Below are 12,725 nucleotides of genomic sequence, written 5' to 3'. Positions count from 1 at the left end.
GAGAGCTACAAGTAACCAAGTGGCACTACAGACACTCTATGAATGGGGCACTCACTCTATTGAAAAACATAATTTATTAGAAATCTTGTGAGGCATCCCTCCACTGTCAGTCCGCAATACATTGTGGAAGGAAGATAAATCACAATACTAAACAATCTCCTAGGTGGGAGGAAATAATTTCCTAAGAATTTCCTCAGAGAATGAATCCCAGGGATTCGACCTTACTTATGTAACGTAAATTTATCATTTGAGTACCCAGTTATGTCAGATAAATTTATTAGGAATCTTGCAGATTGAATATGAGGTTGATAGGAAGGTGGTTGGCTTCTCACCTGTTTAAAATGGATTGACGTAGACAACTTGGTTTCTTGTTAGGGTGTAATTGAATGCTGAGAGAAGCATTTATTTGTCATATAAGATCTTTGATTATTTTAGATCTACATTCTTTAATACATTGAAATGTAAGAGCATTGATTCTTTAACACTTACATTTTCTTTAATACATTGAAATGCATCTCTGAAGTGGATGGTTGGGTTTCTGCTACAAAATACTATGTTGAGTGTCAAATGATCTTTTCCATTTTATGAGCTGGACTGATTTAAAGCTCTCCTTTTTTCCAATTAAATATTTTGGATATTTTCAATTTTATATATATATAATTTTACCCATTGGTTAGCACTTCGAGATCAAACCAAAGTTTAAGAGAAAACTATGTTAACTTTTGAAAATGCTCTTAAAGTTTTGTTTTGTTTTACTTTACCTGACAAAAACTATTTACATTTCGTTTTCTTCGTTTGGTCAACCATCATTATTAAGTGACATATGATCATATTTTGCAATGGATCATCATTTAAAACTGTAGAAGAAATTTTTGAAGTTTGAAAAGCATTTTTAAGAAATTGGTGGAGAAATATTTCGTATTTTGTGCAAGTGCAATAAGCGTGATAAATGCTGGAGTTGCATCATTTATTAGCATACTGTTGCACAAACTTGTCAATCACTGTCATGGTTATTAAATTCACAGCTGTTCTCTTAAGTAGTGTGCATTTCCACTTTCGTATCATTTACGTTTTTAATCACTTTCGTATCTAGGCTACCTCACTTTAAATTAAAAGATTTCATACCCTAATATATCAAACGTTCATAGATTGCTCTATTTCTAGTTGTATAATTGCAATGGTTCTTTAGTCATTGATCACGTATAGCAAATGAAAGTGATGAAAAAAGCAATAATGTTGAAGACTTGTATGATGCTTTTAAGGTAAAGGACCGCTGTGGTATGTAAGGGGTCCTAGAGAGACCACTAAAATGATTTCATGACTTTATACTATTTAAACCATTTTATCTTCCACAAAATTAAGCATTTAATGAGTTAGAGATTTATGAAGGAAATAATTATATATAAAAAATTATCGGTTTAAATTATACACATAGCATTGATTGCGATAATAGTATATAACCAACACCATAATTGAAAGAGAAATTATTTAAACATAATAAATGATTGAAAAGAATTCAAAGGACTATTCAATGGACTTTGTCCAGTTGCTGCATAGCAATAAAAATCATAGTCATCAATTTATTGTCATCAAAATATATAGTACAAAGAATAGTTATTGGATAATATATGCTATATATTTATTTACTTAGAGGGTGTTTGGCTAAACTTATTAAAAACAATTTATAAGCTTGTACAACTTATAAGTTGTTTTAGGAGCTTATAAGTTGTTAGGTCTTATTTTAAAAATAAATTGTTAAAGTGTTTGGGTGAACTTATTACAATCAACTTAAAGATATTGATGTGTTTGGTATTATAAGATCTTTTTATTAATAAAATGATCAAAAAGAGTATAATACTATTAATAGAGGGTTTTGAGATTTTTATTAATAGAGGGTTTTGGGCGAATTTCTGCACCGGGGGAGAGAAAATTAGAAAAAGACGTTGGCGGAGAAGATGCCACAACGTTGGAAGAAAAATCGGCGGAGATAAAAAGATATTAGGCTTATAAAAATTTATGGAGGATAAGATGAGGATTTATAAAATTATATAAGGATATTTTAGAGAAATAAATTATTAAAATAAGATCTTTTTTTAAAAAGTAGGGTCTTCCATACTTTTTTAAAAACAGCTTATAAGCTCCAAAACAGCTTATTTTGACAGCTTATAAGCTGTTTGAAAAAAATTTACCAAACAAATTTGAAGAGCTTATAAGCTCCAAAACAACTTATAAGTTGTTTTAGAGAGCTTATAAGCTTAGCCAAACACCCTCTTAATACTGGATGACGACGAAAAATACTTGTTGATGCAGTGGATATGGAAATTCATATATGACTTGGTCCGGTTAAAGGCCTTGATCAAAAGATAAGTTAAAAGTGGAGATTAAAGTGGTCACCTGACTCCTTTAATTTCGTCATCAGACTCCTCTTATTCGGTCAAGAGACCTCTTCGGCTCAATTCATTAAACTCCTTCAGTTCGGTCATCTAACTCCTTCTACTTCGTCAACAAACTTCTTCGACTCGACTCACCACTCGTCAACTCGGTCACCCTCGATTGGGACTACATCCTACATGACATGATGTACCATTTTTCTTGAAGAACATGGGTAACATAGTCATTTCTCTTAAAGAATGTCGGTAATATAATCGTTTTTCCCAAAAGACGTTGACAATATTATCGTTTCTTTTGGAAGACGTGGGCAAACGCGTAGGTAACATAAGGGCACAACTATAGCCCAATATAAAGTTACCCACTCTCGCGGGCGCAAGGACACACACAGTCGTAGCTACTCTTATACTACTCTATAACTTTTACTTTTCTGTAGCCCATGTGCTAACTTGAGAGTGGTCATGCTGAATCTCATCTCGACGACCATTGTGACTCTGGTTGAGTGTTGCAGATATCCCAGGTGTTTTCTTTATTATAGAAGTATCTAAAATTGTCCCCTCAATAGTTTTTTCCCATAGTCAGGAACAAATTGGTGTCGTCTGTGACAAATACCTGAACTAAAATGTTGAGATGGTAGAATCCAAGAGAACTGTCAAGAGTTCTAGCCCCGCAAGAGACGTAGTTCGTGGTGAGACTATCACAATGGTCAGGGAAGAATTCCAAATATTAGTTGATCAAACTGTGCAACACGTTTTACAAAGACTCCCTCCTGTAAGTTAGACTCCCGATAAAGTACCCACTGCCTCAACTAAGGTATCTTTCATTCCTCATCAAATACCACAAGTTCGATGGGTTCTCCCCTTATTGTCGGTACTAATCAATGTAACAAAATTATGATTCTACTTGAAAAGCATTCAAATAGATCGATGGCGAGCGAAACATCTCCTGAAAATTGGAAAGGAAAAGAGCTCTTGCATGTCGAGGAAAGGAATTCCCAAGGCCCATCTTTCTCAAACCGTGTCATGAAAGATGTACTACCACTTAGTTTTTGGACACCTCAGCTCAAGGAGTACATCGGTTCAGACGATCCCGAGGACCATATAGGATGATTTGAGAACATGTCCATACTTCACAAGTACATTGATGGTGTCAAGTGCTGAGTCTTTCTAATGACTATTTCTAGCTCTGCTCATCAATAGTTTAACTGACTACCATCCAAACCTTCGCCGACTTCAAGGCCGTATTCTTGCACCACTTTGCCAATAGGAAGTGGTATCATAAGATGCTTATCAATTTATTCGCTTAGAAGCAAACAACCAAGGAAAGTATGAGAGAATACATACAGCGATTCAACAAAATCACACTCGATGTTCCCTTGGTCACCTCCGAGGTGTTCATAAATAATTTTTCCCAAGGTCTACATAAAGGAGACCTCTTTACATCTATGGTAAAGAAGCCTCTGACGAATTTTGACAATCTCTTAGGTTGGGCAGAGAAGTATATCAATGTGGATGAATCTTAGGTAGCAAGGAAAAAAGAGGCTGGGACACCAACATCTGCAGCGGCTTGACTCTGAGAGCAAAGCCCCTCCACCGCCTCTTTAATAACAAGAAAGGCATTGCATGTACCTTTCAAGTTGGTGACTTTATCTAGAAGAAAGTAAAGTCCATGGGAATGTGCGAAAGCTATAGCCTCATTAGGGAGGATCCACAAATAAGCTGAGCTCACGAGCATACTATTTGGAGGTCTCGGACAGTAAAGAACTTGACCGACCATGGCAAGTTGTGCATCTACGACCTTATCGTGTTTAGGGATCTTGGGTGCCTATAATTTTCTATTTTATCACAAGTATTTATTTATTTTGTACATTTTTTTCCTTCAACAGAAAAAGATTACCTTTCCTTTCCAAATAACAAAAGTCATACACTAAGTCTATGCATGCTCCCAGAAAATCGAAGACATGAGCCATACACCAAGTCAATGTATGTTCCCACAAAATTGAAGACACTTGAATCATATATCGAGTCTATGCATGCTCTCACAAAATCAAAGACACTCGGTGTTGGTTAGTCCTAGGAAAATCGTACCGGCTCCACTGTATAAAATTTTTGTACAAGTGTCGAACCTTTCCTTAAATAACCTATTGTGTTCTTTAGAAGTTAAATTAGGAATCGCAGACGGAACTTAACATCATTGATTCCAAATTTAACTTATCTATTCTTAATGGTTTAGATTTGAATCGCAAGCGGAACTTAACACTATTGATTCAAATCCACCTATGTTATTAATTTCATTAAATATTAATTTTCAAAATTGGCTTCCAGGACTGCATGGCGAGGCACATGACCTTCTTGGATATGGGAGCAACCACCACCGCCTAGACAAAGCCTTTTAAGGAAAGTTAATGTTTAATTTCTTTAAATAACTCTAGGTTAACCAAAAAGAACAATCGAATCACAAATTCAAAAAATAAAAGAAAAGAAACACAACTTCGAAAAAAATACGAAAACTCTAGAATCATATGCCTCTTGTGTTTAGTATTTCCAAAAATAACTATACAAAGAAAACTAGTATAATGCAGAAAATAATTACTAGTTATACCTTTTTTTGTAAGCAAATAACCTCTTGATCTTCTACCGTATTCCTCTTCTTATCCCGGACGTTGTGTGGGCAACGATCTACCGAGATGAGAATCCACCTAAGCCACCTTCTTCTCCAAGCAAGATTCGGCCACCATAATTCTCCAAGAGAAATAGAGGTCTAGCCACCACCACCAAGCTCCAAGGGATGCTAGAAACAAAGACTCCTTTCTCTCCTTCTTCTCCTAGCTAGAACCGACCATCAACAAGAGCTCCAAGAGAAGATGAAACCGGCCACTAAAGAAGAAAAGAAGAGGAGAAGGAGAACCTCTAGGGTCGGCCACACCAAGGAGAAAAAGAGAGGAAGAAAAAGAATAGAGCCGTTAGCCTTGAAGGCACCTTTACCCCCTCTTTTATAATCTTTGGTCTTGGCAAATAAGGAAATTTAATAAAAACTTCCTTAATTCTTTTGCCATGAAAAAGAAAATTTATTTTAATTAAAAATTAATTCCCTTTTCATTATTATAATGGTCGGCCACAACCAAATCTCCAAGCAAATAAAATTTTAAACACAAATTAAAACTTCCTTATTTCTTTCCGGAAATTTTATAAAAAATTTCTTCAATAATTTTTCCCTTCATGGTGGATTATAAAAAGGAAATTTTATAAATTAAAATATTTCTTTTAAACATGTGGATAATTTTCAAAAAGGAAAGTTATCTCTAAAAATTAAAATCTTCTTTCAATCTACAAATAAGGAAAGATATCAAATCTTTTCTTAATCTTTTGTAGAAACTTATAAAAGAGATATTTAATTTTTAAACTCTCTTTTAAATCATGAACATGGTTAAAAAGGAAAGTTTTCTTAAAATTAAAATCCACCTTTCAATCTATAAATAAGGAAAGATTTCAAATCTTTTCATAATCTTTTGTAGAAAGCTATAAAAGGAAAGATTTAAATTTCAAACTCTCTTTTAAAACCATGATATCCACATAAGAAATAATTTTAATAAAAATCCCTTTTTATTTTCTAGTGGCTGGCCACCTAAGCTTGGGACCCAAGCTTTGGCCGGCCACCTATAATTGGCTCCACCAATAGCTTTGGCCGACCCTAGCTTGGGCTCCAAGCTAGCTTGACCGACCACCTTAAGGTGGGTAGAAAGGTGGGTATAGGTGGGTATAAATCTCAATATACAAGAGGCTACGATAAAGACCAAGAGGAGAAATTGGTTTTGGTCTCCCGATGAAATTAAGCTTCCCGTGTTCGCCCCGAACACACAACTTAACTTCATCAATAATAACTCATACCACTAAAGAATTATTATTGAACTACCGCACCAATCCCAAATTACATTTTGGGCTCCTTCTTATTATGAGTGTGTTAGTCTCCCTGTGTTTAAGATATCATATGTCCATTAATTAAATGAGTTACTGACAACTCAATTAATATCTAGTTCCAAGAGTAGTACCACTCAACCTTATCGTCATGTTGGACTAAGTCCACTTGCAGGGTTTAATATTGTTATTTAAAATAGTACCTTTCACAATAGGTGTATATTTTACGTTGCAATTAGACATGCTAAAATAATGTAACATTTTATTTATATAAAACTCTTGTGATAGACCTAAAAGTATTTTAGGATTATCTCTAATTATCTTCACTCTTAAGATGTACGTAGCTTCTCCTATATCCGTTATATGAAATTGTGATGATAGTCACCTCTTAACTTCATTCACATACTCAAAGTCATTTCTAGCTATCAGCACATATAATGATAAAATAACAAACTTTTCTTTTTCTCTTTTCAAGAAAAATGCAATGATCCTCATTGATAATCTCGAAACCATAAGATAAAATGACTTCATTAAATCTTATGTTTCATTGTCTTGACACTTCCTTTAACTCATATATAGACTTTTAAGTCTGCATACTTTCTCCTCTTGGCCTTCAGCAATGAAACCTTCTGACTGAACCATATAGATTTTCTCATCAAGCTCACTGTTAAGGAAAGTGATTTTTACATCTATCTGATGTAATTGTAAGTCATAATGTGCCACAAAGGTCAAAATAACTCGTATTGATATAAATTTTACTACGAGAGAAAATGTCTCTTCAAATTCAATATCCACCAATTGGATAAATCCTTTTACAACCAAATAAGTTTTGTATCTGTCAATCGATCTATCAGCTTTTCTCTTTATTTTGAGAATTCACTTATTCCTAATAGCCCTTCGACCCGGAAGAAGATTGAATAAGTCTCAAACATGATTCTGATTCATACACTCCATCTCTTTAACCATTGAAGCTTCCCACTTTTCTCTAACTCTACATCCCAATGCTTCCTCAATAGATTGAGGTTCATCGGCATCAACTGAGAGTGTCATCAATACCTCATTCTCAATATCAAACATCTTCTTAGGTTTGATTTTATGAGCACTTCTTCATAAGATGGGTTGTTGAGAAGTTAACTCATGACTTGGTATATCACTCCCACTTGGTTGACTAGACTCAGACATCCCTTTTGACACCTCTCTTATTGATAATATCTCATCCTCCTTAAATAAAAGAATACTTTTATCAACATCACCTCTGGTTGGGAGCTCTGTTTCGAGAAAAAGTCACATCTCTCAAATCTATTTCGAAGATAGTTCCATCTAGTTGCTCACCTATAAAAATATAACCTTTGGAGGTCTCATTGTATCTAATAAAGATACATTTTTTACCCCTAGATCTCAGTTTTCATACTTGTGAGAACTATCATGAACATAAACAGTTGACCCTTAGGGTCTTAGATTACTTAAATCCAGTTTCCTACCTGTTCAACGTTCATATGAGATAGATGGAACTGGCTTTGAGGATACTTTGTTAAGTATATAGGCTACAGTTAATAATGCATCTCCCCAATGGGGGATCGACAAATTAGCCTGCACCATTATAGACCTAACCATTTCAAGAAGAGTCTTATTTCTTCTTTCAGCTATCCCATTTTACTGTGGAGTTCTAGGAATTGTCATATGTCTAATAATCTCTCTATCATTATATATTATCTTGAACATATCAGACAAATATTCTCCTCCATAGTCAGTGAGTGAATTCTTAACTTTACGTTCCGTTTGATTTTCAACTTCATTTATATAACGAATGAAGCAATCCAATGCTTCAGATTTATGAGAAATCAAATACACATAACCGAAATGAGAGAAATCATCAATAAATGTAATGAAATATGAAGCTCCATGTTTAGCCTTCACATTCATTGGACCAAATATCTGAATGAATTAATTACAATGGTGATTCAGCTCTAATAGTCTTACCAAATAGTTTCCTAGTTACTTTTTTAGTAAGGCAATGCTTACATATAAATAAGTGAATCTTAGTTCAAGTGCTCAATAGACCCTCTCTAGCTAACCAATTCATACGTTCTTGTCCTATGTGTCCTAATCTAGTTTGCCAAACCTCATCAGTTATACCTACATCACTAATTAGAGCAATGTTTGAAAAATAACTCTTAATAGAAATTGACATATGGTTTTACATCAAGAACCATAAAACTATTTATTAAAAAACCATATTCGATTAACACTGAGTCAATCTTAAGTTCAACACATCGGCTGTAAAAATTAATACAGTACCCTAAATCAAGAAGAAATGTAATGGAAACAAGATTCCATCGAATTTTAGGGGTATACAGGATATCATGTAGAAATAAAACACTACCACCACGGAGGTTGAATTTGTAAATGTCGACTCCTTTGACTTCAACTCTTGCATTATTTCCTACATATATCTACTTGCTGCCAGCTGGTGCCCGACAGTACTCAACAAATGTAACTCGCTCCTAAGCTACATGATTGGTTGCTCCCGAATCTATAATCCACAAAAGATAAGAATCAGTTAGCAACACTGAATTAGCACCAAATACTCGAGAAAAGAAGACACACTTGGATTTTCCTTTTTTGGCTCAGTGCACTCTCGAGCGAAGTGATCCTTCTTGCTACAGTTAAAACAAGTCAACTTACTTTTAGGTTTCTTTCCAGTCTTCTTTCCTATCTTCTTGATGGCGCACTATCTCACAATAGCAGCTTCTTTCTTCTTTCCCTTCCCTTTCTTGAACTATTTCTTTTTCTTGAATCCAAATGATCCATCAGAACTGACAGCCACATAGGCTAGTCCAGAAATATCAGTGAAAGTCTTGATACTCTCTCCGCCTCCAATTTTACATAGCGTGAGACATCAGTGAAAGTCTTGATACTCTCACTGTAAGTTAGGGTCTGCTTCATAGTCTCCCAAGAATTTGTAAGGGAACGAATAACTACTTGAACATGTTGTTCATTAGTCAACTCATGACCAGCAGTTTTAAGCTCCCGAATCATGTTTGACATCTCCCTCAGGTGTTGAACCATAGATATATTCGGATGCTACTTATAGATGTCAAACTTGATCGTCAGCTGTCAAAGCTTGCTTAGACTTACTCCATTGTATTTCTCCTTAAGGGCTTCCTAGACTACATGAGCCAAAAGATATGACTCATACTCAAAAGTTAGGTCATTTACTATTGAACTAATTAATATGTCATTTGTAGTGAAGTCCTTTTTCTTATATGCCTTATAGGCATTAAAATCTCGTTTGTTCTGTGTAGTGGGACCATCTACATGTTCTACCTGTTAGATTTTGAAAGATGTTTTAAGGCAATCGTCTTACGATTTTTATTAAATATAGATTTATTATTTGAATGCATATTGTATATTTAATTGTCTTAAACTCATTTACTGAACGTCCATAATATAATTCATAGCACGAGAGAAATTGTGATTGGATCACAACTAGTGATTATTTCTACATGTGTAATTATGAACGTATTAGAATTTTCCTAATTGTCGAATTGATGTATTTGGACATCATCAATTATGTAAGACTAGCACGGGTTATACTCCTTGGTTCACCAAGCAGATGTTTTCTCACTTGCTGGAGACATTGAGATGTCGAGAGTTAAACGTGGGTGCTAGTTATGGTAACTAGTTCATTGGAGTGACTCGTTATAGGATTTCATATAGTTATTTATATATATATGGATATGTCTGTGAACCTCTTATTGCAGCTCGAGTGCAAGTTTCATTCGAGTTGAGGTATACAAGTCATCTTGGTCATGGAGACTTATACTTTGACATTTTAAATAAACACCTCATTGAGGTGTAGACCCGGAATGATTGGGTATAAGTCGAAATGTCAGAAGATGTTTGGATAGTCTGCAGAGGATTTGCTGGTCCTTGTGAGGAGACGCATACCCTATGCTCACTTGTTAAGATTATTACTCAAAGTCTTTGGCCAAAGCATCACATATTTAGAGTACGAGACTCTTGTACACATGTACGAGTAATTTTAATCTGTAGAATGAGAAAGTATTACTTGGGCTAGGTGTGACGTAGTCAATCTAGTGGGGACAGACACATAGACCATGTCATGAACCAAGTGGGTATAAGACGAGTGAAAGAAACAAGGCACGACTCACTATAATTGCTAAAGAGTTTAAAATTAATTTTAAGATCAACTATAATTTTTTGGCTAATTGGGGATCATGATGTACTACTAGGTGTTACTCATGATCGTTCTATAATTAAGTAGTTAATTATGGACGGTCAAGATGAACCAAGAACCTATTGGGTCACACGCACTAACGAGTCTTTAAAAGACGTATAACAAGTTAAAGAATAGGATTCTTAAATCGAGAGATAAATATTTGGTTGGGTCATACATAAGATAAATATGAAAATATTTGTCATAATGGAAGTGTGGATGGTCTACATCTCTTATAGTAGAGTTGGACCATATCTACTTTAATCATAAATTAGTTATGAACCAACTTGGCTTAGTTGTGAATCAACCCAAAGGGTTAATGGACTAATTTTTGGTTAAGGGATAATAGGTTGAATTTGGACTTTCTAATCCAACTCATTAAAAAGGATTATATATAGATGTAATTAGGAGAGAATTAGATAGAAATTTCATTATTTAGTTGATTGGCTTTTGGAAATTCAATCCTCCTCTCCCTCTCCTCTCTCTTCCTCTTGTTGTCGTGACCACCACAAGGGAGAAAAATTCTCCATTATGTACTTCTCTTCTTCTTCCTCTTGATTCATCTTCTTCGCTCATGGCTAGTAACTTCTGAAGGAGAGGCTTTGCATAAAATTTATGATTGACTCAATATTAATTTGAGTTGGTTTACAAAATCACGAGATAACTACGTTTTCACTCATCATTCGTATGACCAATTATATAAACATTGATTAATACTATTATACACATCCCAACTAATGAATTAATCATTAATTATTATACTTATAATGAACTAATCAACGAATATATTGCATTAATCATATTATCATGCATCAAGTGAAGTAATCAACATTAAACAAACATATAAATAAACATATCATTAACATAAATATGCTGCATATTATTAACATATAACAAATTGACATAAACTAAATGGACTAATATTGTTCATATAGAATGACAGTAAAAATAACATAACTCTAATAAACTAGATAGACTAATACCACTCCCACTAGGACAGATATTAGTGTAGTGGCCAATATAATCTCTTTCAACCTAGATTCATTTGGGGCAATCTTAGGTAGGACAACTTCAAGATTCTCTATCGGATCCACATTCAGATCCATTTCTGGATCCTCCGCATACTCTTCCGGATCCTCCTCTGATTCTTCATAATCTTCTTCTAAATCCTCCTCAGATTCATCAGGATCCTCCTCTGGATCCTCTTCTGATTCTTCAAGACCCCAAGCTAAATGAAGTAAATGTCTGTACATCTTTGAATATGAGATGTACCCTTCAGAATGATCCCAAAGTTGGAGTGCTATTTTCTAAGATGTCCTGGCAGTGATTGAATCAGAGCTCATCTTCTCTGTGTGTCCTAGACTAATAACTCTTTTTGCTCATGTTTCCAAAACAATCGATTAAGATGACAAATAAGTCATCCGACTCCGTAAACTAGGTCATAGTCAAACTCCTTAATCTCCTCCCGAAGCTTATGTTGTCGTATATTGCGACTAGCCATCATGTATATTGTCCATGGTATATGGAATTGAAAGTAATAATATTAGTACAAAATCAAAAACTAGTAACATAACTGATTTATTTCAATTCACACATATGCATAGAAAAACATACCGAATCCATAAGTAAATAAGAAAAATTAATTTTCTTTATTTGAGGTGTTTAAGTAAACTGACACACTGGACCGGTCGATTGAGAATCCAGATCTTGAATTTGGTTCTTTGTCCTTGTAAGAACTAATCTAATTGAACAGAGATTTTTTGTACTTATGTTTTATTATTTTTTAATAAAAACTCATTTCAATCAATCTCAGACTTATTGATCAAACTCAGGTTCGCTTAATCAAATCAATGCTCATTGGATTAAGTCTGACTCATTAGAACAAATCTAATCTATTTGATCAAATTTAACCTAATAGAATAAATCTGATCATTTGATCATATTTGACCCAATCCCAATTTATTCTGGTTGGGATTAAACTGGTTTAATTAAACCAATTAATAATTTGAATTAGATCGAGGGCTAATTAAATCAAAATAATCTGATCAAATTAATCGATGATTTAAATTAAATCTTAATCTGATTGGACCAAACCGATTCAAACCTAATTTGACTTCAACCTAACCGGTTAAAAAAAACTTTTTTTTTTAAATCTACTCTTCAGCCCATATTTTTTAATATTA

The sequence above is a fragment of the Zingiber officinale genome, chromosome 1B (genome assembly GCF_018446385.1).
Source record: "Zingiber officinale cultivar Zhangliang chromosome 1B, Zo_v1.1, whole genome shotgun sequence".
In the NCBI taxonomy this organism is placed as follows: Eukaryota; Viridiplantae; Streptophyta; class Magnoliopsida; order Zingiberales; family Zingiberaceae; genus Zingiber; species Zingiber officinale.
The sequence above is the reverse complement of the archived record's forward strand: the minus strand, read 5'-3'. Positions refer to the sequence as shown.